Source organism: Phyllobates terribilis, unplaced genomic scaffold, assembly GCF_046119375.1.
Source record: "Phyllobates terribilis strain yellow unplaced genomic scaffold, ASM4611937v1 Scaffold_27__1_contigs__length_16484149, whole genome shotgun sequence".
NCBI classification, from domain to species: domain Eukaryota; kingdom Metazoa; phylum Chordata; class Amphibia; order Anura; family Dendrobatidae; genus Phyllobates; species Phyllobates terribilis.
This window is the reverse complement of record NW_027362787.1, coordinates 13,379,481-13,406,369: the sequence shown is the minus strand read 5'-3', so window position 1 is coordinate 13,406,369 and position 26,889 is coordinate 13,379,481. Positions and strand designations below refer to the sequence as shown.

General features: G+C 43.9%; 15 non-coding genes and 1 pseudogene across 15 annotated transcripts; all 16 read right to left on the bottom strand.

Moving 5' to 3' along the window:
* Positions 1–995: 995 nt before the first annotated feature.
* Positions 996–1,186, bottom strand: LOC141177036 (U2 spliceosomal RNA). The gene has a single exon (XR_012253669.1). It is a non-coding gene; the product is annotated as a U2 spliceosomal RNA (small nuclear RNA).
* A 1,115-nt stretch (positions 1,187–2,301) lies between these two features.
* LOC141177035 (U2 spliceosomal RNA) lies at positions 2,302–2,492 on the bottom strand. The gene has a single exon (XR_012253668.1). It is a non-coding gene; the product is annotated as a U2 spliceosomal RNA (small nuclear RNA).
* A 1,115-nt stretch (positions 2,493–3,607) lies between these two features.
* LOC141177034 (U2 spliceosomal RNA) lies at positions 3,608–3,798 on the bottom strand. Its single transcript, XR_012253667.1, has one exon. It is a non-coding gene; the product is annotated as a U2 spliceosomal RNA (small nuclear RNA).
* A 1,115-nt stretch (positions 3,799–4,913) lies between these two features.
* LOC141177401 (U2 spliceosomal RNA) lies at positions 4,914–5,104 on the bottom strand. The gene has a single exon (XR_012253999.1). It is a non-coding gene; the product is annotated as a U2 spliceosomal RNA (small nuclear RNA).
* A 1,115-nt stretch (positions 5,105–6,219) lies between these two features.
* Positions 6,220–6,410, bottom strand: LOC141177633 (U2 spliceosomal RNA). The gene has a single exon (XR_012254210.1). It is a non-coding gene; the product is annotated as a U2 spliceosomal RNA (small nuclear RNA).
* Positions 6,411–7,525: 1,115 nt separating this feature from the next.
* Positions 7,526–7,716, bottom strand: LOC141178291 (U2 spliceosomal RNA). The gene has a single exon (XR_012254590.1). It is a non-coding gene; the product is annotated as a U2 spliceosomal RNA (small nuclear RNA).
* Positions 7,717–8,831: 1,115 nt separating this feature from the next.
* On the bottom strand, positions 8,832–9,022 carry LOC141177504 (U2 spliceosomal RNA). Its single transcript, XR_012254092.1, has one exon. It is a non-coding gene; the product is annotated as a U2 spliceosomal RNA (small nuclear RNA).
* Positions 9,023–10,137: 1,115 nt separating this feature from the next.
* On the bottom strand, positions 10,138–10,328 carry LOC141177033 (U2 spliceosomal RNA). The gene has a single exon (XR_012253666.1). It is a non-coding gene; the product is annotated as a U2 spliceosomal RNA (small nuclear RNA).
* Positions 10,329–11,443: 1,115 nt separating this feature from the next.
* LOC141177935 (U2 spliceosomal RNA) lies at positions 11,444–11,682 on the bottom strand (annotated as a pseudogene).
* A 6,124-nt stretch (positions 11,683–17,806) lies between these two features.
* On the bottom strand, positions 17,807–17,997 carry LOC141177339 (U2 spliceosomal RNA). The gene has a single exon (XR_012253942.1). It is a non-coding gene; the product is annotated as a U2 spliceosomal RNA (small nuclear RNA).
* A 1,112-nt stretch (positions 17,998–19,109) lies between these two features.
* LOC141177432 (U2 spliceosomal RNA) lies at positions 19,110–19,300 on the bottom strand. Its single transcript, XR_012254027.1, has one exon. It is a non-coding gene; the product is annotated as a U2 spliceosomal RNA (small nuclear RNA).
* A 1,118-nt stretch (positions 19,301–20,418) lies between these two features.
* Positions 20,419–20,609, bottom strand: LOC141177431 (U2 spliceosomal RNA). The gene has a single exon (XR_012254026.1). It is a non-coding gene; the product is annotated as a U2 spliceosomal RNA (small nuclear RNA).
* Positions 20,610–21,727: 1,118 nt separating this feature from the next.
* Positions 21,728–21,918, bottom strand: LOC141177032 (U2 spliceosomal RNA). The gene has a single exon (XR_012253665.1). It is a non-coding gene; the product is annotated as a U2 spliceosomal RNA (small nuclear RNA).
* A 1,112-nt stretch (positions 21,919–23,030) lies between these two features.
* Positions 23,031–23,221, bottom strand: LOC141177320 (U2 spliceosomal RNA). The gene has a single exon (XR_012253925.1). It is a non-coding gene; the product is annotated as a U2 spliceosomal RNA (small nuclear RNA).
* A 1,115-nt stretch (positions 23,222–24,336) lies between these two features.
* On the bottom strand, positions 24,337–24,527 carry LOC141177031 (U2 spliceosomal RNA). The gene has a single exon (XR_012253664.1). It is a non-coding gene; the product is annotated as a U2 spliceosomal RNA (small nuclear RNA).
* Positions 24,528–25,642: 1,115 nt separating this feature from the next.
* Positions 25,643–25,824, bottom strand: LOC141177960 (U2 spliceosomal RNA). The gene has a single exon (XR_012254451.1). It is a non-coding gene; the product is annotated as a U2 spliceosomal RNA (small nuclear RNA).
* Between the last annotated feature and the right edge of the window lie 1,065 nt (positions 25,825–26,889).

Here is a 26,889-nt window from a genome sequence, read left to right as displayed (position 1 = left end):
CTGCACTTTTCGGCTTGCTGCTGCTGCAATCCACGCGTTTTAGATCTGCATAACTCCACCTCTTTAAACACAGCACCTTCACCCCCTGCTGTTCCCACCCGCCTCAACACCGTTGGAAGGGAGGAGAACCAATTAAGGCGGGGGGTGGGGTGGAACGAGCAGCTGTCTACCCTTAGCAGGAGGGCTCCTGATTACATACCTCTCCTGCTGCTGCTGCTGCTGGCTGTCCAGCAGCAGACTGAAGGTGGCTGCTGCTGTGCACAGGTATATAAAGGCTCAGAGCCTATTATGACACGCGCAGCCAGCGTTCCATTGCCACATTCCATCTACTGCAGGCAGGATACCTGGCTGGCTGAATGTCGCTGAGAAGCTCACAGAGACCGCCATAAGCAACAGTTTAACAGAATGCCACAGACTAATCAACCAAACTTTTTGGGTTGGGTTCTCTTTTATAGTCTGCAGGCATTAAATGAAAGAAGTCAGTGTTCCAGCAGAGGGAGACAACGTTTCAGAAAAGGCATTGTAGCAAACCAAAAAAGAAATTTTAAGCGCAGCAGAGTAACCAGCGCACATACCTGTTAGCTCAGGTGAGTTTAAAAGGCTGCTGTTGATAACAAGGGCATTTGCTAAATAGATGGTGTGTGTGCAACAATATACTGAAAGGTCAATTATATTGTGCAGCTTATCTCACCACCTGTAGTTATTTAGGTGAAAGCTCCAAAATGCTTGCCTAATATGTCTGTTTATCCAAAAGGAAGTAAAAAGGGAGAGCTAGAAAGATAGCATTGCATCACATTACATGGCAATGCAATGCACAGTTGCTGAAGTTGAACCAAAATGAGCTTGTAATCTGGCTTCTGCAACTTTGAACATGAAAAATCCAATGAGGAGAAGAAAAGCAAAGCCAAAGAGTCCATCCCAAAATCCGACAAACAAGCAAAATGAACAAAAAACATTGAATTCAATTCTTTCTGATTTTAGAAACTGCATTAAAGAAGGGGTGCACCGGTCCTGGAGATACTGCAATACCAGGTCAATGCGTGGAGTGGACAGAGCAAGCTCTTTTTCCATCTCCCTGTTCTAAAAATCCATTTAATATATGGTCCCCAGATAGGGGACGTATCAGATATTAAACTGATAAGAACAGATACTACACTTGATCTTAGCCAAAAGGCCGAGAAGCGATAACCAGAATTGGTTTCAAACTACGGAGCCACCCAAGGATCCTGAAAAGTCCATTTGTGGAGATGAGCTCCTGGACTCCCGTTAAGAAGACATGTTGTCAACCTCTAGATCCCTTACATGCCTGCACTTTTCGGCTTGCTGCTGCTGCAATCCACGCGTTTTAGATCTGCATAACTCCACCTCTTTAAACACAGCACCTTCACCCCCTGCTGTTCCCACCCGCCTCAACACCGTTGGAAGGGAGGAGAACCAATTAAGGCGGGGGGTGGGGTGGAACGAGCAGCTGTCTACCCTTAGCAGGAGGGCTCCTGATTACATACCTCTCCTGCTGCTGCTGCTGCTGGCTGTCCAGCAGCAGACTGAAGGTGGCTGCTGCTGTGCACAGGTATATAAAGGCTCAGAGCCTATTATGACACGCGCAGCCAGCGTTCCATTGCCACATTCCATCTACTGCAGGCAGGATACCTGGCTGGCTGAATGTCGCTGAGAAGCTCACAGAGACCGCCATAAGCAACAGTTTAACAGAATGCCACAGACTAATCAACCAAACTTTTTGGGTTGGGTTCTCTTTTATAGTCTGCAGGCATTAAATGAAAGAAGTCAGTGTTCCAGCAGAGGGAGACAACGTTTCAGAAAAGGCATTGTAGCAAACCAAAAAAGAAATTTTAAGCGCAGCAGAGTAACCAGCGCACATACCTGTTAGCTCAGGTGAGTTTAAAAGGCTGCTGTTGATAACAAGGGCATTTGCTAAATAGATGGTGTGTGTGCAACAATATACTGAAAGGTCAATTATATTGTGCAGCTTATCTCACCACCTGTAGTTATTTAGGTGAAAGCTCCAAAATGCTTGCCTAATATGTCTGTTTATCCAAAAGGAAGTAAAAAGGGAGAGCTAGAAAGATAGCATTGCATCACATTACATGGCAATGCAATGCACAGTTGCTGAAGTTGAACCAAAATGAGCTTGTAATCTGGCTTCTGCAACTTTGAACATGAGAAATCCAATGAGGAGAAGAAAAGCAAAGCCAAAGAGTCCATCCCAAAATCCGACAAACAAGCAAAATGAACAAAAAACATTGAATTCAATTCTTTCTGATTTTAGAAACTGCATTAAAGAAGGGGTGCACCGGTCCTGGAGATACTGCAATACCAGGTCAATGCGTGGAGTGGACAGAGCAAGCTCTTTTTCCATCTCCCTGTTCTAAAAATCCATTTAATATATGGTCCCCAGATAGGGGACGTATCAGATATTAAACTGATAAGAACAGATACTACACTTGATCTTAGCCAAAAGGCCGAGAAGCGATAACCAGAATTGGTTTCAAACTACGGAGCCACCCAAGGATCCTGAAAAGTCCATTTGTGGAGATGAGCTCCTGGACTCCCGTTAAGAAGACATGTTGTCAACCTCTAGATCCCTTACATGCCTGCACTTTTCGGCTTGCTGCTGCTGCAATCCACGCGTTTTAGATCTGCATAACTCCACCTCTTTAAACACAGCACCTTCACCCCCTGCTGTTCCCACCCGCCTCAACACCGTTGGAAGGGAGGAGAACCAATTAAGGCGGGGGGTGGGGTGGAACGAGCAGCTGTCTACCCTTAGCAGGAGGGCTCCTGATTACATACCTCTCCTGCTGCTGCTGCTGCTGGCTGTCCAGCAGCAGACTGAAGGTGGCTGCTGCTGTGCACAGGTATATAAAGGCTCAGAGCCTATTATGACACGCGCAGCCAGCGTTCCATTGCCACATTCCATCTACTGCAGGCAGGATACCTGGCTGGCTGAATGTCGCTGAGAAGCTCACAGAGACCGCCATAAGCAACAGTTTAACAGAATGCCACAGACTAATCAACCAAACTTTTTGGGTTGGGTTCTCTTTTATAGTCTGCAGGCATTAAATGAAAGAAGTCAGTGTTCCAGCAGAGGGAGACAACGTTTCAGAAAAGGCATTGTAGCAAACCAAAAAAGAAATTTTAAGCGCAGCAGAGTAACCAGCGCACATACCTGTTAGCTCAGGTGAGTTTAAAAGGCTGCTGTTGATAACAAGGGCATTTGCTAAATAGATGGTGTGTGTGCAACAATATACTGAAAGGTCAATTATATTGTGCAGCTTATCTCACCACCTGTAGTTATTTAGGTGAAAGCTCCAAAATGCTTGCCTAATATGTCTGTTTATCCAAAAGGAAGTAAAAAGGGAGAGCTAGAAAGATAGCATTGCATCACATTACATGGCAATGCAATGCACAGTTGCTGAAGTTGAACCAAAATGAGCTTGTAATCTGGCTTCTGCAACTTTGAACATGAAAAATCCAATGAGGAGAAGAAAAGCAAAGCCAAAGAGTCCATCCCAAAATCCGACAAACAAGCAAAATGAACAAAAAACATTGAATTCAATTCTTTCTGATTTTAGAAACTGCATTAAAGAAGGGGTGCACCGGTCCTGGAGATACTGCAATACCAGGTCAATGCGTGGAGTGGACAGAGCAAGCTCTTTTTCCATCTCCCTGTTCTAAAAATCCATTTAATATATGGTCCCCAGATAGGGGACGTATCAGATATTAAACTGATAAGAACAGATACTACACTTGATCTTAGCCAAAAGGCCGAGAAGCGATAACCAGAATTGGTTTCAAACTACGGAGCCACCCAAGGATCCTGAAAAGTCCATTTGTGGAGATGAGCTCCTGGACTCCCGTTAAGAAGACATGTTGTCAACCTCTAGATCCCTTACATGCCTGCACTTTTCGGCTTGCTGCTGCTGCAATCCACGCGTTTTAGATCTGCATAACTCCACCTCTTTAAACACAGCACCTTCACCCCCTGCTGTTCCCACCCGCCTCAACACCGTTGGAAGGGAGGAGAACCAATTAAGGCGGGGGGTGGGGTGGAACGAGCAGCTGTCTACCCTTAGCAGGAGGGCTCCTGATTACATACCTCTCCTGCTGCTGCTGCTGCTGGCTGTCCAGCAGCAGACTGAAGGTGGCTGCTGCTGTGCACAGGTATATAAAGGCTCAGAGCCTATTATGACACGCGCAGCCAGCGTTCCATTGCCACATTCCATCTACTGCAGGCAGGATACCTGGCTGGCTGAATGTCGCTGAGAAGCTCACAGAGACCGCCATAAGCAACAGTTTAACAGAATGCCACAGACTAATCAACCAAACTTTTTGGGTTGGGTTCTCTTTTATAGTCTGCAGGCATTAAATGAAAGAAGTCAGTGTTCCAGCAGAGGGAGACAACGTTTCAGAAAAGGCATTGTAGCAAACCAAAAAAGAAATTTTAAGCGCAGCAGAGTAACCAGCGCACATACCTGTTAGCTCAGGTGAGTTTAAAAGGCTGCTGTTGATAACAAGGGCATTTGCTAAATAGATGGTGTGTGTGCAACAATATACTGAAAGGTCAATTATATTGTGCAGCTTATCTCACCACCTGTAGTTATTTAGGTGAAAGCTCCAAAATGCTTGCCTAATATGTCTGTTTATCCAAAAGGAAGTAAAAAGGGAGAGCTAGAAAGATAGCATTGCATCACATTACATGGCAATGCAATGCACAGTTGCTGAAGTTGAACCAAAATGAGCTTGTAATCTGGCTTCTGCAACTTTGAACATGAAAAATCCAATGAGGAGAAGAAAAGCAAAGCCAAAGAGTCCATCCCAAAATCCGACAAACAAGCAAAATGAACAAAAAACATTGAATTCAATTCTTTCTGATTTTAGAAACTGCATTAAAGAAGGGGTGCACCGGTCCTGGAGATACTGCAATACCAGGTCAATGCGTGGAGTGGACAGAGCAAGCTCTTTTTCCATCTCCCTGTTCTAAAAATCCATTTGATATATGGTCCCCAGATAGGGGACGTATCAGATATTAAACTGATAAGAACAGATACTACACTTGATCTTAGCCAAAAGGCCGAGAAGCGATAACCAGAATTGGTTTCAAACTACGGAGCCACCCAAGGATCCTGAAAAGTCCATTTGTGGAGATGAGCTCCTGGACTCCCGTTAAGAAGACATGTTGTCAACCTCTAGATCCCTTACATGCCTGCACTTTTCGGCTTGCTGCTGCTGCAATCCACGCGTTTTAGATCTGCATAACTCCACCTCTTTAAACACAGCACCTTCACCCCCTGCTGTTCCCACCCGCCTCAACACCGTTGGAAGGGAGGAGAACCAATTAAGGCGGGGGGTGGGGTGGAACGAGCAGCTGTCTACCCTTAGCAGGAGGGCTCCTGATTACATACCTCTCCTGCTGCTGCTGCTGCTGGCTGTCCAGCAGCAGACTGAAGGTGGCTGCTGCTGTGCACAGGTATATAAAGGCTCAGAGCCTATTATGACACGCGCAGCCAGCGTTCCATTGCCACATTCCATCTACTGCAGGCAGGATACCTGGCTGGCTGAATGTCGCTGAGAAGCTCACAGAGACCGCCATAAGCAACAGTTTAACAGAATGCCACAGACTAATCAACCAAACTTTTTGGGTTGGGTTCTCTTTTATAGTCTGCAGGCATTAAATGAAAGAAGTCAGTGTTCCAGCAGAGGGAGACAACGTTTCAGAAAAGGCATTGTAGCAAACCAAAAAAGAAATTTTAAGCGCAGCAGAGAAACCAGCGCACATACCTGTTAGCTCAGGTGAGTTTAAAAGGCTGCTGTTGATAACAAGGGCATTTGCTAAATAGATGGTGTGTGTGCAACAATATACTGAAAGGTCAATTATATTGTGCAGCTTATCTCACCACCTGTAGTTATTTAGGTGAAAGCTCCAAAATGCTTGCCTAATATGTCTGTTTATCCAAAAGGAAGTAAAAAGGGAGAGCTAGAAAGATAGCATTGCATCACATTACATGGCAATGCAATGCACAGTTGCTGAAGTTGAACCAAAATGAGCTTGTAATCTGGCTTCTGCAACTTTGAACATGAAAAATCCAATGAGGAGAAGAAAAGCAAAGCCAAAGAGTCCATCCCAAAATCCGACAAACAAGCAAAATGAACAAAAAACATTGAATTCAATTCTTTCTGATTTTAGAAACTGCATTAAAGAAGGGGTGCACCGGTCCTGGAGATACTGCAATAGCAGGTCAATGCGTGGAGTGGACAGAGCAAGCTCTTTTTCCATCTCCCTGTTCTAAAAATCCATTTAATATATGGTCCCCAGATAGGGGACGTATCAGATATTAAGCTGATAAGAACAGATACTACACTTGATCTTAGCCAAAAGGCCGAGAAGCGATAACCAGAATTGGTTTCAAACTACGGAGCCACCCAAGGATCCTGAAAAGTCCATTTGTGGAGATGAGCTCCTGGACTCCCGTTAAGAAGACATGTTGTCAACCTCTAGATCCCTTACATGCCTGCACTTTTCGGCTTGCTGCTGCTGCAATCCACGCGTTTTAGATCTGCATAACTCCACCTCTTTAAACACAGCACCTTCACCCCCTGCTGTTCCCACCCGCCTCAACACCGTTGGAAGGGAGGAGAACCAATTAAGGCGGGGGGTGGGGTGGAACGAGCAGCTGTCTACCCTTAGCAGGAGGGCTCCTGATTACATACCTCTCCTGCTGCTGCTGCTGCTGGCTGTCCAGCAGCAGACTGAAGGTGGCTGCTGCTGTGCACAGGTATATAAAGGCTCAGAGCCTATTATGACACGCGCAGCCAGCGTTCCATTGCCACATTCCATCTACTGCAGGCAGGATACCTGGCTGGCTGAATGTCGCTGAGAAGCTCACAGAGACCGCCATAAGCAACAGTTTAACAGAATGCCACAGACTAATCAACCAAACTTTTTGGGTTGGGTTCTCTTTTATAGTCTGCAGGCATTAAATGAAAGAAGTCAGTGTTCCAGCAGAGGGAGACAACGTTTCAGAAAAGGCATTGTAGCAAACCAAAAAAGAAATTTTAAGCGCAGCAGAGTAACCAGCGCACATACCTGTTAGCTCAGGTGAGTTTAAAAGGCTGCTGTTGACAACAAGGGCATTTGCTAAATAGATGGTGTGTGTGCAACAATATACTGAAAGGTCAATTATATTGTGCAGCTTATCTCACCACCTGTAGTTATTTAGGTGAAAGCTCCAAAATGCTTGCCTAATATGTCTGTTTATCCAAAAGGAAGTAAAAAGGGAGAGCTAGAAAGATAGCATTGCATCACATTACATGGCAATGCAATGCACAGTTGCTGAAGTTGAACCAAAATGAGCTTGTAATCTGGCTTCTGCAACTTTGAACATGAAAAATCCAATGAGGAGAAGAAAAGCAAAGCCAAAGAGTCCATCCCAAAATCCGACAAACAAGCAAAATGAACAAAAAACATTGAATTCAATTCTTTCTGATTTTAGAAACTGCATTAAAGAAGGGGTGCACCGGTCCTGGAGATACTGCAATACCAGGTCAATGCGTGGAGTGGACAGAGCAAGCTCTTTTTCCATCTCCCTGTTCTAAAAATCCATTTAATATATGGTCCCCAGATAGGGGACATATCAGATATTAAACTGATAAGAACAGATACTACACTTGATCTTAGCCAAAAGGCCGAGAAGCGATAACCAGAATTGGTTTCAAACTACGGAGCCACCCAAGGATCCTGAAAAGTCCATTTGTGGAGATGAGCTCCTGGACTCCCGTTAAGAAGACATGTTGTCAACCTCTAGATCCCTTACATGCCTGCACTTTTCGGCTTGCTGCTGCTGCAATCCACGCGTTTTAGATCTGCATAACTCCACCTCTTTAAACACAGCACCTTCACCCCCTGCTGTTCCCACCCGCCTCAACACCGTTGGAAGGGAGGAGAACCAATTAAGGCGGGGGGTGGGGTGGAACGAGCAGCTGTCTACCCTTAGCAGGAGGGCTCCTGATTACATACCTCTCCTGCTGCTGCTGCTGCTGGCTGTCCAGCAGCAGACTGAAGGTGGCTGCTGCTGTGCACAGGTATATAAAGGCTCAGAGCCTATTATGACACGCGCAGCCAGCGTTCCATTGCCACATTCCATCTACTGCAGGCAGGATACCTGGCTGGCTGAATGTCGCTGAGAAGCTCACAGAGACCGCCATAAGCAACAGTTTAACAGAATGCCACAGACTAATCAACCAAACTTTTTGGGTTGGGTTCTCTTTTATAGTCTGCAGGCATTAAATGAAAGAAGTCAGTGTTCCAGCAGAGGGAGACAACGTTTCAGAAAAGGCATTGTAGCAAACCAAAAAAGAAATTTTAAGCGCAGCAGAGTAACCAGCGCACATACCTGTTAGCTCAGGTGAGTTTAAAAGGCTGCTGTTGATAACAAGGGCATTTGCTAAATAGATGGTGTGTGTGCAACAATATACTGAAAGGTCAATTATATTGTGCAGCTTATCTCACCACCTGTAGTTATTTAGGTGAAAGCTCCAAAATGCTTGCCTAATATGTCTGTTTATCCAAAAGGAAGTAAAAAGGGAGAGCTAGAAAGATAGCATTGCATCACATTACATGGCAATGCAATGCACAGTTGCTGAAGTTGAACCAAAATGAGCTTGTAATCTGGCTTCTGCAACTTTGAACATGAAAAATCCAATGAGGAGAAGAAAAGCAAAGCCAAAGAGTCCATCCCAAAATCCGACAAACAAGCAAAATGAACAAAAAACATTGAATTCAATTCTTTCTGATTTTAGAAACTGCATTAAAGAAGGGGTGCACCGGTCCTGGAGATACTGCAATACCAGGTCAATGCGTGGAGTGGACAGAGCAAGCTCTTTTTCCATCTCCCTGTTCTAAAAATCCATTTAATATATGGTCCCCAGATAGGGGACGTATCAGATATTAAACTGATAAGAACAGATAATACACTTGATCTTAGCCAAAAGGCCGAGAAGCGATAACCAGAATTGGTTTCAAACTACGGAGCCACCCAAGGATCCTGAAAAGTCCATTTGTGGAGATGAGCTCCTGGACTCCCGTTAAGAAGACATGTTGTCAACCTCTAGATCCCTTACATGCCTGCACTTTTCGGCTTGCTGCTGCTGCAATCCACGCGTTTTAGATCTGCATAACTCCACCTCTTTAAACACAGCACCTTCACCCCCTGCTGTTCCCACCCGCCTCAACACCGTTGGAAGGGAGGAGAACCAATTAAGGCGGGGGGTGGGGTGGAACGAGCAGCTGTCTACCCTTAGCAGGAGGGCTCCTGATTACATACCTCTCCTGCTGCTGCTGCTGCTGGCTGTCCAGCAGCAGACTGAAGGTGGTTGCTGCTGTGCACAGGTATATAAAGGCTCAGAGCCTATTATGACACGCGCAGCCAGCGTTCCATTGCCACATTCCATCTACTGCAGGCAGGATACCTGGCTGGCTGAATGTCGCTGAGAAGCTCACAGAGACCGCCATAAGCAACAGTTTAACAGAATGCCACAGACTAATCAACCAAACTTTTTGGGTTGGGTTCTCTTTTATAGTCTGCAGGCATTAAATGAAAGAAGTCAGTGTTCCAGCAGAGGGAGACAACGTTTCAGAAAAGGCATTGTAGCAAACCAAAAAAGAAATTTTAAGCGCAGCAGAGTAACCAGCGCACATACCTGTTAGCTCAGGTGAGTTTAAAAGGCTGCTGTTGATAACAAGGGCATTTGCTAAATAGATGGTGTGTGTGCAACAATATACTGAAAGGTCAATTATATTGTACAGCTTATCTCACCACCTGTAGTTATTTAGGTGAAAGCTCCAAAATGCTTGCCTAATATGTCTGTTTATCCAAAAGGAAGTAAAAAGGGAGAGCTAGAAAGATAGCATTGCATCACATTACATGGCAATGCAATGCACAGTTGCTGAAGTTGAACCAAAATGAGCTTGTAATCTGGCTTCTGCAACTTTGAACATGAAAAATCCAATGAGGAGAAGAAAAGCAAAGCCAAAGAGTCCATCCCAAAATCCGACAAACAAGCAAAATGAACAAAAAACATTGAATTCAATTCTTTCTGATTTTAGAAACTGCATTAAAGAAGGGGTGCACCGGTCCTGGAGATACTGCAATACCAGGTCAATGCGTGGAGTGGACAGAGCAAGCTCTTTTTCCATCTCCCTGTTCTAAAAATCCATTTAATATATGGTCCCCAGATAGGGGACGTATCAGATATTAAACTGATAAGAACAGATACTACACTTGATCTTAGCCAAAAGGCCGAGAAGCGATAACCAGAATTGGTTTCAAACTACGGAGCCACCCAAGGATCCTGAAAAGTCCATTTGTGGAGATGAGCTCCTGGACTCCCGTTAAGAAGACATGTTGTCAACCTCTAGATCCCTTACATGCCTGCACTTTTCGGCTTGCTGCTGCTGCAATCCACGCGTTTTAGATCTGCATAACTCCACCTCTTTAAACACAGCACCTTCACCCCCTGCTGTTCCCACCCGCCTCAACACCGTTGGAAGGGAGGAGAACCAATTAAGGCGGGGGGTGGGGTGGAACGAGCAGCTGTCTACCCTTAGCAGGAGGGCTCCTGATTACATACCTCTCCTGCTGCTGCTGCTGCTGGCTGTCCAGCAGCAGACTGAAGGTGGCTGCTGCTGTGCACAGGTATATAAAGGCTCAGAGCCTATTATGACACGCGCAGCCAGCGTTCCATTGCCACATTCCATCTACTGCAGGCAGGATACCTGGCTGGCTGAATGTCGCTGAGAAGCTCACAGAGACCGCCATAAGCAACAGTTTAACAGAATGCCACAGACTAATCAACCAAACTTTTTGGGTTGGGTTCTCTTTTATAGTCTGCAGGCATTAAATGAAAGAAGTCAGTGTTCCAGCAGAGGGAGACAACGTTTCAGAAAAGGCATTGTAGCAAACCAAAAAAGAAATTTTAAGCGCAGCAGAGTAACCAGCGCACATACCTGTTAGCTCAGGTGAGTTTAAAAGGCTGCTGTTGATAACAAGGGCATTTGCTAAATAGATGGTGTGTGTGCAACAATATACTGAAAGGTCAATTATATTGTGCAGCTTATCTCACCACCTGTAGTTATTTAGGTGAAAGCTCCAAAATGCTTGCCTAATATGTCTGTTTATCCAAAAGGAAGTAAAAAGGGAGAGCTAGAAAGATAGCATTGTATCACATTACATGGCAATGCAATGCACAGTTGCTGAAGTTGAACCAAAATGAGCTTGTAATCTGGCTTCTGCAACTTTGAACATGAAAAATCCAATGAGGAGAAGAAAAGCAAAGCCAAAGAGTCCATCCCAAAATCCGACAAACAAGCAAAATGAACAAAAAACATTGAATTCAATTCTTTCTGATTTTAGAAACTGCATTAAAGAAGGGGTGCACCGGTCCTGGAGATACTGCAATACCAGGTCAATGCGTGGAGTGGACAGAGCAAGCTCTTTTTCCATCTCCCTGTTCTAAAAATCCATTTAATATATGGTCCCCAGATAGGGGACGTATCAGATATTAAACTGATAAGAACAGATTTTTTTTTTTTTTTTTTTTTTTTTTTTTTTTTTTTTCTCCTCAGACGAGGAAATTCCACAGTCTATGGAAACCAGACAAAGGAAAATTCCATCAAAACAGCTGCGTCAAATCCAATACGCAATTTGCTGTCCCCATCATCATCGGAAATATTTATTTCATATTTCAAAACAACAATAACAAAAATCAAGAGGTACTAACAATATATCTCCACTTTTTAACTTTCCATATTCCCTCCGCATCCACTTCCCCTCTCCTCTTTTTGTCCCATAGGAAACACACATACATCTTCCCCAAAATCACCTTCACACTATCCTTTACAGCAATTTCCTTCCTTTTAAACACATACACATTCCTCAGATCCCATAACACTTCCTTTATACATGCAAGCATCAACCACAAGACTCTTTCCTTCGTCCCATCACATATTCCCAAACCAAACATAAACAACTCAAAAGACAACAAATTCACACCACACAATTCTTTACACAAAGGCCCCATTCTCCCAATCACATCTCTAGCATACTGGCAATTCCAAAAAACATGCAACACACTTTCCCTTCCACCACAGCCATTTCTTGGACACATTTCACTCCTCACCAAACCTCTATTCCTCTGAAACTCTCTCACAGGTAATACTCCATGTAAAGACTGCCACACAACTTCACTCTGTTTGTTGGTCATACCACTCATCCGCACTTTCTTCCAAACCTTCTGCACATCACCACCCCTAACCATATTTATTCCACATTCTACCTCTCTACATTCAATCATCCTATACACAGCCTTCTTATTCTCCAGCAATCTCACATCTGCATCACACAGTTCATACCTCACCAAAAACTTATAAACCCACACATACCATACAGGCACCTCAAAAGCAATCGGACATCGCAAATCCCTTTCTTGCCACTTTAAACGAAACAAATACGCTCCAAATAAATACCTACACATAGATGAAAACTTTCCATCCGCCCTAATCACTTTCAAAACAAACACAACGATATTCACACCAAAAAACACGTCCAAATTCGGAAAACCCAAACCACCTTTTTCCACTCTTTTAACCAAAATTTCTCTCCTAGCTCTCTCCATTTTCGAGTTCCACAAAAAAACAAATAAAATTCTATTCAAGCTTCTCATACACATATATCCTGGTGGAAATACTACCGCAATATATAAAAATATTGGCAACACCACACTCTTAACAATTAAAATCTTCCCAAAAAAGGATAAACTCCTCAATTTCCAAAAATTCAACTTCTGCTCAACTTTTCCTTTCGCATCATCCCAACTTTCTTTCCCATCCAAACTCTCTGAAAACTTCACACCCAAAACTTTAATAGGTCCATTCACTACATTCACACCTACATCCCTACTTAAACTTCCGCCTCCAAAACCCTTACACTCACTCTTTTCCCAATTCACTTTAAACGCAGATGCACCACAAAAAATAGACACTAACAACTTCACCCGCCTCACCGAACATTCAGAATCACATAATACACACACGTCATCCATATAACCACTCACCTTCCATTCTTTTCCTCCACCTCCCGGCACTTGCACACCACGAATTACCTTATCTTTCCTCAGCATACACAACAATGGCTCAATTGCACAAATAAATGCTACAGGGGACAAAGGACACCCCTGTCGCACACCCGAAAACACATTCACTTTCCTACCCACATACCCATTCATTAAAACACAGCTATAAACACCCGCATACAAACTTCTCACTCGCCCAACAAAATCAGCCGGAAAACCCATTTTTAACAACACTCTGAACAAAAAACCATGCGACAACCTATCATAAGCCTTTTCAAAATCCAAACTTAACAAAAATACACTCTTCTTACGACCCATGCAATCCCATAGACAATCTCTTAACATACACACACACTCATGAATCCGCCTCCCAGGTACCGCACAACACTGCTCATCCCCAATCACACTCTCTATCACATCACGCATCCTATTAGCCATAAGTTTTGCATAGATTTTATAATCACAATTAAGTAACGTTATTGGCCTCCAATTCCTCAGACTTTTCAAATCCCCTTTCTTAGGAATTAACACAACCATACCTGCACGCATACTCTCAGTCACCTCCATGTTTCCCCACATATACTTACATACATCCACAAAGTCCTTACCAATCACACCCCACATCACACGATAAAATTCTACTGGGAGGCCATCCTCCCCCGGCGTCTTATTCAAAGCCATACTACACATAACCTTCCATACCTCATCACCAGTCACCTCACCCATCACTCTCTCTCTTTCTGCTTCACTCAACTTACTCTCTAACACACTCAAAACATCATTCTCCAAACATTCATCCCTCTGTTTCACTGCATACAGATCCTCATAAAACTTAGCCACCTCTTCACACATATCCTCTCCACTCACCTCACTTCCATCTGCTCCATACACCACGCTCATACTCTGTTTCTTTCCAAAAACTTTTTTAAAGAAAAACCGAGAACATTTCTCATCCTGCTCCATCTTATCAATCTTTGCCCTAAACACTATGCTTCTCCCTCTCTCCAACAAAAACTCACTAATCTCCTTTTTTACCTCTAAAATATCCTCCTCCACCTCAACTCCTCCTTCCCTTAACTTATACAAAACGCTCAACCGCGCGTTCAGTTTAACAAAACTCTCTCTTTTAATTGCTGCATACTTGTATCCTAAATTTTTAAAGAACATTTTTGCTTGTTTCTTCACCCAGTCCCACCACTCACAAACATTCCTGAACTCATTTTTATGCTTACACCATTCTTCATACCGCCTTTCATACTCCTTTCTCACATCTTCATTCTCTAACAGTTTAACATTTAACTTCCACAATCCTCTCCCAAACACTCCATCAACTTTTATATCCAACTCACACAACATACACACATGATCTGAAAAAAGAACGTTTTCCTGCCTATAATTAACAGAAACCATATTTTTAGAAATAAAACAATAATCCAATCTGGATTGTACCCTACCACTCTCAGAAAAGAAAGTGTTCAACAAAGGATTCATGTTACACACGCGCTGCATATCACACAACCCAAAATCATTCACTAACTCCAATAATGCTTTCCCAGACACATCCACATTCACTCTCCCCACATCACAGTTCATATCACCCACAATTACCACAGGTATTCTTCCTGGAACAAAAAGCTTAATTTTTTCAAATAAATTTTTGCGCTCATTTTTTTCAACTGGCGCATAAACATTAATAACACAAAACTTTACATTCTTGTATACAAAATTAGCAAGGATACATCTCCCCACCTCAATAACCAAATAATCACTCAAAACAACCTCCCTTCCTTTAACCAAAATACCCACACCATCATTCTTATTACATGCACTCCCCGACCACACAGACGCTCCATAAGACCATTCATCCCCTTTCACACCATCCACTACCCCACATTCTTGTAAACAAAAAATAGATGCATTTTGCATAGCTAAAAACTCAAAAATAGCAGCTCTTCTTACTTTACTTTTAAACACTCTTACGTTTTGGGACACTATGGTAAATCCCATAATACTTCTACTCCTTCACCAATTACACAAAGAAATAGCCTTTGGCCTAAACCAAAGCTCACAAGAGGACAAAAAGAAAAAACATTTACAATATTATATGGTGACACTATCCAGCACCACCACTATCCTCCTCCGCCATCAGAACAGAACAGCTGGTTTCCGACCCGCTGGCTTCACCAGCCACACTCCTCATTCTGGCAGTTCTGATCTTCCTCTGAGGCTCACTAAAATCTGCATCATCACTGCCCCCACCATCCTCCCTACGACTCTTCTTTGCACCCCTATCATCCTCCGAAGAAAAATCTTCAATGTTTTCAGGACCCGAAGGGTGTTCAGGACTGTCGGGTTCCGAGATTTGCACTTCACATCCTGTTGCGTCCATTGCCTCTCCAAAAGTCATCATCTCAGGCAGCTCTGCTTCCACCACTTTCCTAGATATTCTCGCAGACACTGCCTTTTTCTCCACCTTTGCCACTTCCCTCCAGAACTCCTTTTCTTCCCTCCGCTTCTTCCTCATTTCTTCAGCAGAAGAAGAACATGGTCTCAGGGACACCGCCTCTGGCGCCGTAGAGGGAGAGGCTCTACCAGTTTCCCGCCTCCTTCCCTCTCTCTCCTCCCTCTCCAATCTTTCCAGCACTTTCAGTGCGCTTGCCATCTGCCTCCTCTCCAGCTCCTCCTCCTTCTGTTCTTTATCAGAACGTCTAGGTGCACTCATAGGACAGTCCTTATACATGTGATCACTACTCCCACAGACATCACAGGACTTGGCCTCTGGACACTGGTTGGCCATATGCCCCTCCTTTCTGCAATTTCGGCAACACTGCCCTTTAAGGCATGTTACCATGGTATGTCCGAAAGAAAAGCATCTACGGCAAAACATGGGCTGGCCTGGGTAAAAGAGGAAACCTCTATGGCCTGCAACGGAAAAATTTGATGGAGGGTGTCTAAAGCCCCCCACACTGTCAGGATCCCTTTTCAATTTCACACGGAATTTATACTGACAGTTAAAGATTCCTAGACAATTGACTTGCTTCACTCCCTTCCGCACATATTCACAGTAGCGAGAGAGGAAGCACTCCAGCAGCTCAGGGTCTGTAAAAGGGTTATAGACAGTCACAGTCACCTCCTTTTCTTGCAGACCAAACAAAGGTTCCCATCTAACTCCTTCCAAGCAGGGGTCACTAGAGTGACCACGGAGCCATTCAAAGACATTAAGGCAAACATCCTGGTCCATAAAGGTAACGTCATAATTACCTTGACGTGAAAATTCGTTGACACTGAAGATCTCAGAACGTCTTGCTCCAGCTTTGCCTTCAACGATGTCTTGGACAATGAAAACCACGTTGTTCTTGTTCTGGTCAGATGGATCCACTGACAAACGGATGGTGTTCTTCACAAAAGACATCTTGGATTCTGTCGGTATGGAATACCACAGGAAAAAGCAGAAAATCCTCCACAAAAGGGTCCGGATTCCTCCAGGAGACTCGCACCAATCAAGGTACAGTCATACGATCGCAGCCAAAAGGCCGAGAAGCGATAACCAGAATTGGTTTCAAACTACGGAGCCACCCAAGGATCCTGAAAAGTCCATTTGTGGAGATGAGCTCCTGGACTCCCGTTAAGAAGACATGTTGTCAACCTCTAGATCCCTTACATGCCTGCACTTTTCGGCTTGCTGCTGCTGCAATCCACGCGTTTTAGATCTGCATAACTCCACCTCTTTAAACACAGCACCTTCACTCCCTGCTGTTCCCACCCGCCTCAACACCGTTGGAAGGGAGGAGAACCAATTAAGGCGGGGGGTGGGGTGGAACGAGCAGCTGTCTACCCTTAGCAGGAGGGCTCCTGATTACATACCTCTCCTGCTGCTGCTGCTGCTGGCTGTCCAGCAGCAGACTGAAGGTGGTTGCTGCTGTGCACAGGTATATAAAGGCTCAGAGCCTATTATGACACGCGCAGCCAGCGTTCCATTGCCACATTCCATCTACTGCAGGCAGGATACCTGGCTGGCTGAATGTCGCTGAGAAGCTCACAGAGACCGCCATAAGCAACAGTTTAACAGAATGCCACAGACTAATCAACCAAACTTTTTGGGTTGGGTTCTCTTTTATAGTCTGCAGGCATTAAATGAAAGAAGTCAGTGTTCCAGCAGAGGGAGACAACGTTTCAGAAAAGGCATTGTAGCAAACCAAAAAAGAAATTTTAAGCGCAGCAGAGTAACCAGCGCACATACCTGTTAGCTCAGGTGAGTTTAAAAGGCTGCTGTTGATAACAAGGGCATTTGCTAAATAGATGGTGTGTGTGCAACAATATACTGAAAGGTCAATTATATTGTGCAGCTTATCTCACCACCTGTAGTTATTTAGGTGAAAGCTCCAAAATGCTTGCCTAATATGTCTGTTTATCCAAAAGGAAGTAAAAAGGGAGAGCTAGAAAGATAGCATTGCATCACATTACATGGCAATGCAATGCACAGTTGCTGAAGTTGAACCAAAATGAGCTTGTAATCTGGCTTCTGCAACTTTGAACATGAAAAATCCAATGAGGAGAAGAAAAGCAAAGCCAAAGAGTCCATCCCAAAATCCGACAAACAAGCAAAATGAACAAAAAACATTGAATTCAATTCTTTCTGATTTTAGAAACTGCATTAAAGAAGGAGTGCACCGGTCCTGGAGATACTGCAATACCAGGTCAATGCGTGGAGTGGACAGAGCAAGCTCTTTTTCCATCTCCCTGTTCTAAAAATCCATTTAATATATGGTCCCCAGATAGGGGACGTATCAGATATTAAACTGATAAGAACAGATACTACACTTGATCTTAGCCAAAAGGCCGAGAAGCGATAACCAGAATTGGTTTCAAACTACGGAGCCACCCAAGGATCCTGAAAAGTCCATTTGTGGAGATGAGCTCCTGGACTCCCGTTAAGAAGACATGTTGTCAACCTCTAGATCCCTTACATGCCTGCACTTTTCGGCTTGCTGCTGCTGCAATCCACGCGTTTTAGATCTGCATAACTCCACCTCTTTAAACACAGCACCTTCACCCCCTGCTGTTCCCACCCGCCTCAACACCGTTGGAAGGGATGAGAACCAATTAAGGCGGGGGGTGGGGTGGAACGAGCAGCTGTCTACCCTTAGCAGGAGGGCTCCTGATTACATACCTCTCCTGCTGCTGCTGCTGGCTGTCCAGCAGCAGACTGAAGATGGCTGCTGCTGTGCACAGGTATATAAAGGCTCAGAGCCTATTATGACACGCGCAGCCAGCGTTCCATTGCCACATTCCATCTACTGCAGGCAGGATACCTGGCTGGCTGAATGTCGCTGAGAAGCTCACAGAGACCGCCATAAGCAACAGTTTAACAGAATGCCACAGACTAATCAACCAAACTTTTTGGGTTGGGTTCTCTTTTATAGTCTGCAGGCATTAAATGAAAGAAGTCAGTGTTCCAGCAGAGGGAGACAACGTTTCAGAAAAGGCATTGTAGCAAACCAAAAAAGAAATTTTAAGTGCAGCAGAGTAACCAGCGCACATACCTGTTAGCTCAGGTGAGTTTAAAAGGCTGCTGTTGATATCAAGGGCATTTGCTAAATAGATGGTGTGTGTGCAACAATATACTGAAAGGTCAATTATATTGTGCAGCTTATCTCACCACCTGTAGTTATTTAGGTGAAAGCTCCAAAATGCTTGCCTAATATGTCTGTTTATCCAAAAGGAAGTAAAATGGGAGAGCTAGAAAGATAGCATTGCATCACATTACATGGCAATGCAATGCACAGTTGCTGAAGTTGAACCAAAATGAGCTTGTAATCTGGCTTCTGCAACTTTGAACATGAAAAATCCAATGAGGAGAAGAAAAGCAAAGCCAAAGAGTCCATCCCAAAATCCGACAAACAAGCAAAATGAACAAAAAACATTGAATTCAATTCTTTCTGATTTTAGAAACTGCATTAAAGAAGGGGTGCACTGGTCCTGGAGATACTGCAATACCAGGTCAATGCGTGGAGTGGACAGAGCAAGCTCTTTTTCCATCTCCCTGTTCTAAAAATCCATTTAATATATGGTCCCCAGATAGGGGACGTATCAGATATTAAACTGATAAGAACAAATACTACACTTGATCTTAGCCAAAAGGCCGAGAAGCGATAACCAGAATTGGTTTCAAACTACGGAGCCACCCAAGGATCCTGAAAAGTCCATTTGTGGAGATGAGCTCCTGGACTCCCGTTAAGAAGACATGTTGTCAACCTCTAGATCCCTTACATGCCTGCACTTTTCGGCTTGCTGCTGCTGCAATCCACGCGTTTTAGATCTGCATAACTCCACCTCTTTAAACACAGCACCTTCACCCCCTGCTGTTCCCACCCGCCTCAACACCGTTGGAAGGGAGGAGAAACAATTAAGGCGGGGGGTGGGGTGGAACGAGCAGCTGTCTACCCTTAGCAGGAGGGCTCCTGATTACATACCTCTCCTGCTGCTGCTGCTGCTGCTGGCTGTCCAGCAGCAGACTGAAGGTGGCTGCTGCTGTGCACAGGTATATAAAGGCTCAGAGCCTATTATGACACGCGCAGCCAGCGTTCCATTGCCACATTCCATCTACTGCAGGCAGGATACCTGGCTGGCTGAATGTCGCTGAGAAGCTCACAGAGACCGCCATAAGCAACAGTTTAACAGAATGCCACAGACTAATCAACCAAACTTTTTGGGTTGGGTTCTCTTTTATAGTCTGCAGGCATTAAATGAAAGAAGTCAGTGTTCCAGCAGAGGGAGACAACGTTTCAGAAAAGGCATTGTAGCAAACCAAAAAAGAAATTTTAAGCGCAGCAGAGTAACCAGCGCACATACCTGTTAGCTCAGGTGAGTTTAAAAGGCTGCTGTTGATAACAAGGGCATTTGCTAAATAGATGGTGTGTGTGCAACAATATACTGAAAGGTCAATTATATTGTGCAGCTTATCTCACCACCTGTAGTTATTTAGGTGAAAGCTCCAAAATGCTTGCCTAATATGTCTGTTTATCCAAAAGGAAGTAAAAAGGGAGAGCTAGAAAGATAGCATTGCATCACATTACATGGCAATGCAATGCACAGTTGCTGAAGTTGAACCAAAATGAGCTTGTAATCTGGCTTCTGCAACTTTGAACATGAAAAATCCAATGAGGAGAAGAAAAGCAAAGCCAAAGAGTCCATCCCAAAATCCGACAAACAAGCAAAATGAACAAAAAACATTGAATTCAATTCTTTCTGATTTTAGAAACTGCATTAAAGAAGGGGTGCACTGGTCCTGGAGATACTGCAATACCAGGTCAATGCGTGGAGTGGACAGAGCAAGCTCTTTTTCCATCTCCCTGTTCTAAAAATCCATTTAATATATGGTCCCCAGATAGGGGACGTATCAGATATTAAACTGATAAGAACAAATACTACACTTGATCTTAGCCAAAAGGCCGAGAAGCGATAACCAGAATTGGTTTCAAACTACGGAGCCACCCAAGGATCCTGAAAAGTCCATTTGTGGAGATGAGCTCCTGGACTCCCGTTAAGAAGACATGTTGTCAACCTCTAGATCCCTTACATGCCTGCACTTTTCGGCTTGCTGCTGCTGCAATCCACGCGTTTTAGATCTGCATAACTCCACCTCTTTAAACACAGCACCTTCACCCCCTGCTGTTCCCACCCGCCTCAACACCGTTGGAAGGGAGGAGAAACAATTAAGGCGGGGGGTGGGGTGGAACGAGCAGCTGTCTACCCTTAGCAGGAGGGCTCCTGATTACATACCTCTCCTGCTGCTGCTGCTGCTGCTGGCTGTCCAGCAGCAGACTGAAGGTGGCTGCTGCTGTGCACAGGTATATAAAGGCTCAGAGCCTATTATGACACGCGCAGCCAGCGTTCCATTGCCACATTCCATCTACTGCAGGCAGGATACCTGGCTGGCTGAATGTCGCTGAGAAGCTCACAGAGACCGCCATAAGCAACAGTTTAACAGAATGCCACAGACTAATCAACCAAACTTTTTGGGTTGGGTTCTCTTTTATAGTCTGCAGGCATTAAATGAAAGAAGTCAGTGTTCCAGCAGAGGGAGACAACGTTTCAGAAAAGGCATTGTAGCAAACCAAAAAAGAAATTTTAAGCGCAGCAGAGTAACCAGCGCACATACCTGTTAGCTCAGGTGAGTTTAAAAGGCTGCTGTTGATAACAAGGGCATTTGCTAAATAGATGGTGTGTGTGCAACAATATACTGAAAGGTCAATTATATTGTGCAGCTTATCTCACCACCTGTAGTTATTTAGGTGAAAGCTCCAAAATGCTTGCCTAATATGTCTGTTTATCCAAAAGGAAGTAAAAAGGGAGAGCTAGAAAGATAGCATTGCATCACATTACATGGCAATGCAATGCACAGTTGCTGAAGTTGAACCAAAATGAGCTTGTAATCTGGCTTCTGCAACTTTGAACATGAAAAATCCAATGAGGAGAAGAAAAGCAAAGCCAAAGAGTCCATCCCAAAATCCGACAAACAAGCAAAATGAACAAAAAACATTGAATTCAATTCTTTCTGATTTTAGAAACTGCATTAAAGAAGGGGTGCACCGGTCCTGGAGATACTGCAATACCAGGTCAATGCGTGGAGTGGACAGAGCAAGCTCTTTTTCCATCTCCCTGTTCTAAAAATCCATTTAATATATGGTCCCCAGATAGGGGACGTATCAGATATTAAACTGATAAGAACAGATACTACACTTGATCTTAGCCAAAAGGCCGAGAAGCGATAACCAGAATTGGTTTCAAACTACGGAGCCACCCAAGGATCCTGAAAAGTCCATTTGTGGAGATGAGCTCCTGGACTCCCGTTAAGAAGACATGTTGTCAACCTCTAGATCCCTTACATGCCTGCACTTTTCGGCTTGCTGCTGCTGCAATCCACGCGTTTTAGATCTGCATAACTCCACCTCTTTAAACACAGCACCTTCACCCCCTGCTGTTCCCACCCGCCTCAACACCGTTGGAAGGGAGGAGAACCAATTAAGGCGGGGGGTGGGGTGGAATGAGCAGCTGTCTACCCTTAGCAGGAGGGCTCCTGATTACATACCTCTCCTGCTGCTGCTGCTGGCTGTCCAGCAGCAGACTGAAGGTGGCTTCTGCTGTGCACAGGTATATAAAGGCTCAGAGCCTATTATGACACGCGCAGCCAGCGTTCCATTGCCACATTCCATCTACTGCAGGCAGGATACCTGGCTGGCTGAATGTCGCTGAGAAGCTCACAGAGACCGCCATAAGCAACAGTTTAACAGAATGCCACAGACTAATCAACCAAACTTTTTGGGTTGGGTTCTCTTTTATAGTCTGCAGGCATTAAATGAAAGAAGTCAGTGTTCCAGCAGAGGGAGACAACGTTTCAGAAAAGGCATTGTAGCAAACCAAAAAAGAAATTTTAAGCGCAGCAGAGTAACCAGCGCACATACCTGTTAGCTCAGGTGAGTTTAAAAGGCTGCTGTTGATAACAAGGGCATTTGCTAAATAGATGGTGTGTGTGCAACAATATACTGAAAGGTCAATTATATTGTGCAGCTTATCTCACCACCTGTAGTTATTTAGGTGAAAGCTCCAAAATGCTTGCCTAATATGTCTGTTTATCCAAAAGGAAGTAAAAAGGGAGAGCTAGAAAGATAGCATTGCATCACATTACATGGCAATGCAATGCACAGTTGCTGAAGTTGAACCAAAATGAGCTTGTAATCTGGCTTCTGCAACTTTGAACATGAAAAATCCAATGAGGAGAAGAAAAGCAAAGCCAAAGAGTCCATCCCAAAATCCGACAAACAAGCAAAATGAACAAAAAACATTGAATTCAATTCTTTCTGATTTTAGAAACTGCATTAAAGAAGGGGTGCACCGGTCCTGGAGATACTGCAATACCAGGTCAATGCGTGGAGTGGACAGAGCAAGCTCTTTTTCCATCTCCCTGTTCTAAAAATCCATTTAATATATGGTCCCCAGATAGGGGACGTATCAGATATTAAACTGATAAGAACAGATACTACACTTGATCTTAGCCAAAAGGCCAAGAAGCGATAACCAGAATTGGTTTCAAACTACGGAGCCACCCAAGGATCCTGAAAAGTCCATTTGTGGAGATGAGCTCCTGGACTCCCGTTAAGAAGACATGTTGTCAACCTCTAGATCCCTTACATGCCTGCACTTTTCGGCTTGCTGCTGCTGCAATCCACGCGTTTTAGATCTGCATAACTCCACCTCTTTAAACACAGCACCTTCACCCCCTGCTGTTCCCACCCGCCTCAACACCGTTGGAAGGGAGGAGAACCAATTAAGGCGGGGGGTGGGGTGGAACGAGCAGCTGTCTACCCTTAGCAGGAGGGCTCCTGATTACATACCTCTCCTGCTGCTGCTGCTGCTGGCTGTCCAGCAGCAGACTGAAGGTGGCTGCTGCTGTGCACAGGTATATAAAGGCTCAGAGCCTATTATGACACGCGCAGCCAGCGTTCCATTGCCACATTCCATCTACTGCAGGCAGGATACCTGGCTGGCTGAATGTCGCTGAGAAGCTCACAGAGACCGCCATAAGCAACAGTTTAACAGAATGCCACAGACTAATCAACCAAACTTTTTGGGTTGGGTTCTCTTTTATAGTCTGCAGGCATTAAATGAAAGAAGTCAGTGTTCCAGCAGAGGGAGACAACGTTTCAGAAAAGGCATTGTAGCAAACCAAAAAAGAAATTTTAAGCGCAGCAGAGTAACCAGCGCACATACCTGTTAGCTCAGGTGAGTTTAAAAGGCTGCTGTTGATAACAAGGGCATTTGCTAAATAGATGGTGTGTGTGCAACAATATACTGAAAGGTCAATTATATTGTGCAGCTTATCTCACCACCTGTAGTTATTTAGGTGAAAGCTCCAAAATGCTTGCCTAATATGTCTGTTTATCCAAAAGGAAGTAAAAAGGGAGAGCTAGAAAGATAGCATTGCATCACATTACATGGCAATGCAATGCACAGTTGCTGAAGTTGAACCAAAATGAGCTTGTAATCTGGCTTCTGCAACTTTGAACATGAAAAATCCAATGAGGAGAAGAAAAGCAAAGCCAAAGAGTCCATCCCAAAATCCGACAAACAAGCAAAATGAACAAAAAACATTGAATTCAATTCTTTCTGATTTTAGAAACTGCATTAAAGAAGGGGTGCACCGGTCCTGGAGATACTGCAATACCAGGTCAATGCGTGGAGTGGACAGAGCAAGCTCTTTTTCCATCTCCCTGTTCTAAAAATCCATTTAATATATGGTCCCCAGATAGGGGACGTATCAGATATTAAACTGATAAGAACAGATACTACACTTGATCTTAGCCAAAAGGCCGAGAAGCGATAACCAGAATTGGTTTCAAACTACGGAGCCACCCAAGGATCCTGAAAAGTCCATTTGTGGAGATGAGCTCCTGGACTCCCGTTAAGAAGACATGTTGTCAACCTCTAGATCCCTTACATGCCTGCACTTTTCGGCTTGCTGCTGCTGCAATCCACGCGTTTTAGATCTGCATAACTCCACCTCTTTAAACACAGCACCTTCACCCCCTGCTGTTCCCACCCGCCTCAACACCGTTGGAAGGGAGGAGAACCAATTAAGGCGGGGGGTGGGGTGGAACGAGCAGCTGTCTACCCTTAGCAGGAGGGCTCCTGATTACATACCTCTCCTGCTGCTGCTGCTGCTGGCTGTCCAGCAGCAGACTGAAGGTGGCTGCTGCTGTGCACAGGTATATAAAGGCTCAGAGCCTATTATGACACGCGCAGCCAGCGTTCCATTGCCACATTCCATCTACTGCAGGCAGGATACCTGGCTGGCTGAATGTCGCTGAGAAGCTCACAGAGACCGCCATAAGCAACAGTTTAACAGAATGCCACAGACTAATCAACCAAACTTTTTGGGTTGGGTTCTCTTTTATAGTCTGCAGGCATTAAATGAAAGAAGTCAGTGTTCCAGCAGAGGGAGACAACGTTTCAGAAAAGGCATTGTAGCAAACCAAAAAAGAAATTTTAAGCGCAGCAGAGTAACCAGCGCACATACCTGTTAGCTCAGGTGAGTTTAAAAGGCTGCTGTTGATAACAAGGGCATTTGCTAAATAGATGGTGTGTGTGCAACAATATACTGAAAGGTCAATTATATTGTGCAGCTTATCTCACCACCTGTAGTTATTTAGGTGAAAGCTCCAAAATGCTTGCCTAATATGTCTGTTTATCCAAAAGGAAGTAAAAAGGGAGAGCTAGAAAGATAGCATTGCATCACATTACATGGCAATGCAATGCACAGTTGCTGAAGTTGAACCAAAATGAGCTTGTAATCTGGCTTCTGCAACTTTGAACATGAAAAATCCAATGAGGAGAAGAAAAGCAAAGCCAAAGAGTCCATCCCAAAATCCGACAAACAAGCAAAATGAACAAAAAACATTGAATTCAATTCTTTCTGATTTTAGAAACTGCATTAAAGAAGGGGTGCGCCGGTCCTGGAGATACTGCAATACCAGGTCAATGCGTGGAGTGGACAGAGCAAGCTCTTTTTCCATCTCCCTGTTCTAAAAATCCATTTAATATATGGTCCCCAGATAGGGGACGTATCAGATATTAAACTGATAAGAACAGATTTTTTTCTTTTTCATTTTGTTCTTATATTTCAGTTGTTATTTCTCTTCTAATATTTCTCTTGCCTTATAATCTGTTCATGCTACAAGGTTCCACAGATGAAAGTTCCATAGACTCTTGGCTCTTTTTTTCCCAATTCTCTTCAGATCTAACAGGTAATAAATATATATTTCACTTAGTGCTAATTTTATGCATTCACTTTCACTTATAAAATCTCTTTTAAAAAGCAATATGTTTCGGACTTTCCATAGCGCATTCTTTATTCCATTTATCATTATCCAAATGACTCTTTCTTTTTCTTTTGATTGACATGTAAAATTTCCATATAAAACTACTTCGTGATTTAAAAACTTAAGACCAGTAACAAACTTTAAGAGACTTCCAACTTCTTTCCAGACATTTTGGGCATAAAAACAGTTCCAAAAGGTGTGTAAAACTGTTTCCTCTCTAACACAGCCTGTTCTAGGGCATCTTGCAGTATTGCACAATCCCCTTCTGTGTTGAAAAAATCTAACAGGAACACATTCTTGCACTATTGCCCATGCCAAGTCTTTATATTCATTTGTTAGATAAGGTGCATAAGTCATTCTCCAAATTCTTCCACTTTTAGTGTAAGTAAAGTTTGCCACTGCTGTCATCGTTTCTTTTCTCTTTGTCTCTAGAGCCAGTCTTCTTGAATTTGACAGCATCTCCACATCTACTTCAGGTAAGTTATAAAGTCTAATTGTTTTTTCTAGTAAGACATATTGTTTTGGCGGTGTAATTAGGACAGGAGAATTTTGGGGCAATGTTATCCACTTTCTTTTCCTAAAGATATCTCCAGCTGCATATCTTAAGTAGAAAGACCAATGAGTTCTTAGATTGGTCATTTTGAAGCAAAAACTAAAGAACTTTAGGTACAAAAAATTTTTGATATTTGGGATATTCTTTCCACCATATTTATGCTGCTTGTACATTGTCTCTCTTCGAACCTTCTCCATTTTTGATCCCCACAGAAAAAGAAAAATTTGTCTCTGGAGAAACTTTACTGTGTTCTCATTCGGGGGGTACACCATACTTAAAAACAACATTATCGGCAACAACAAAGACTTAATG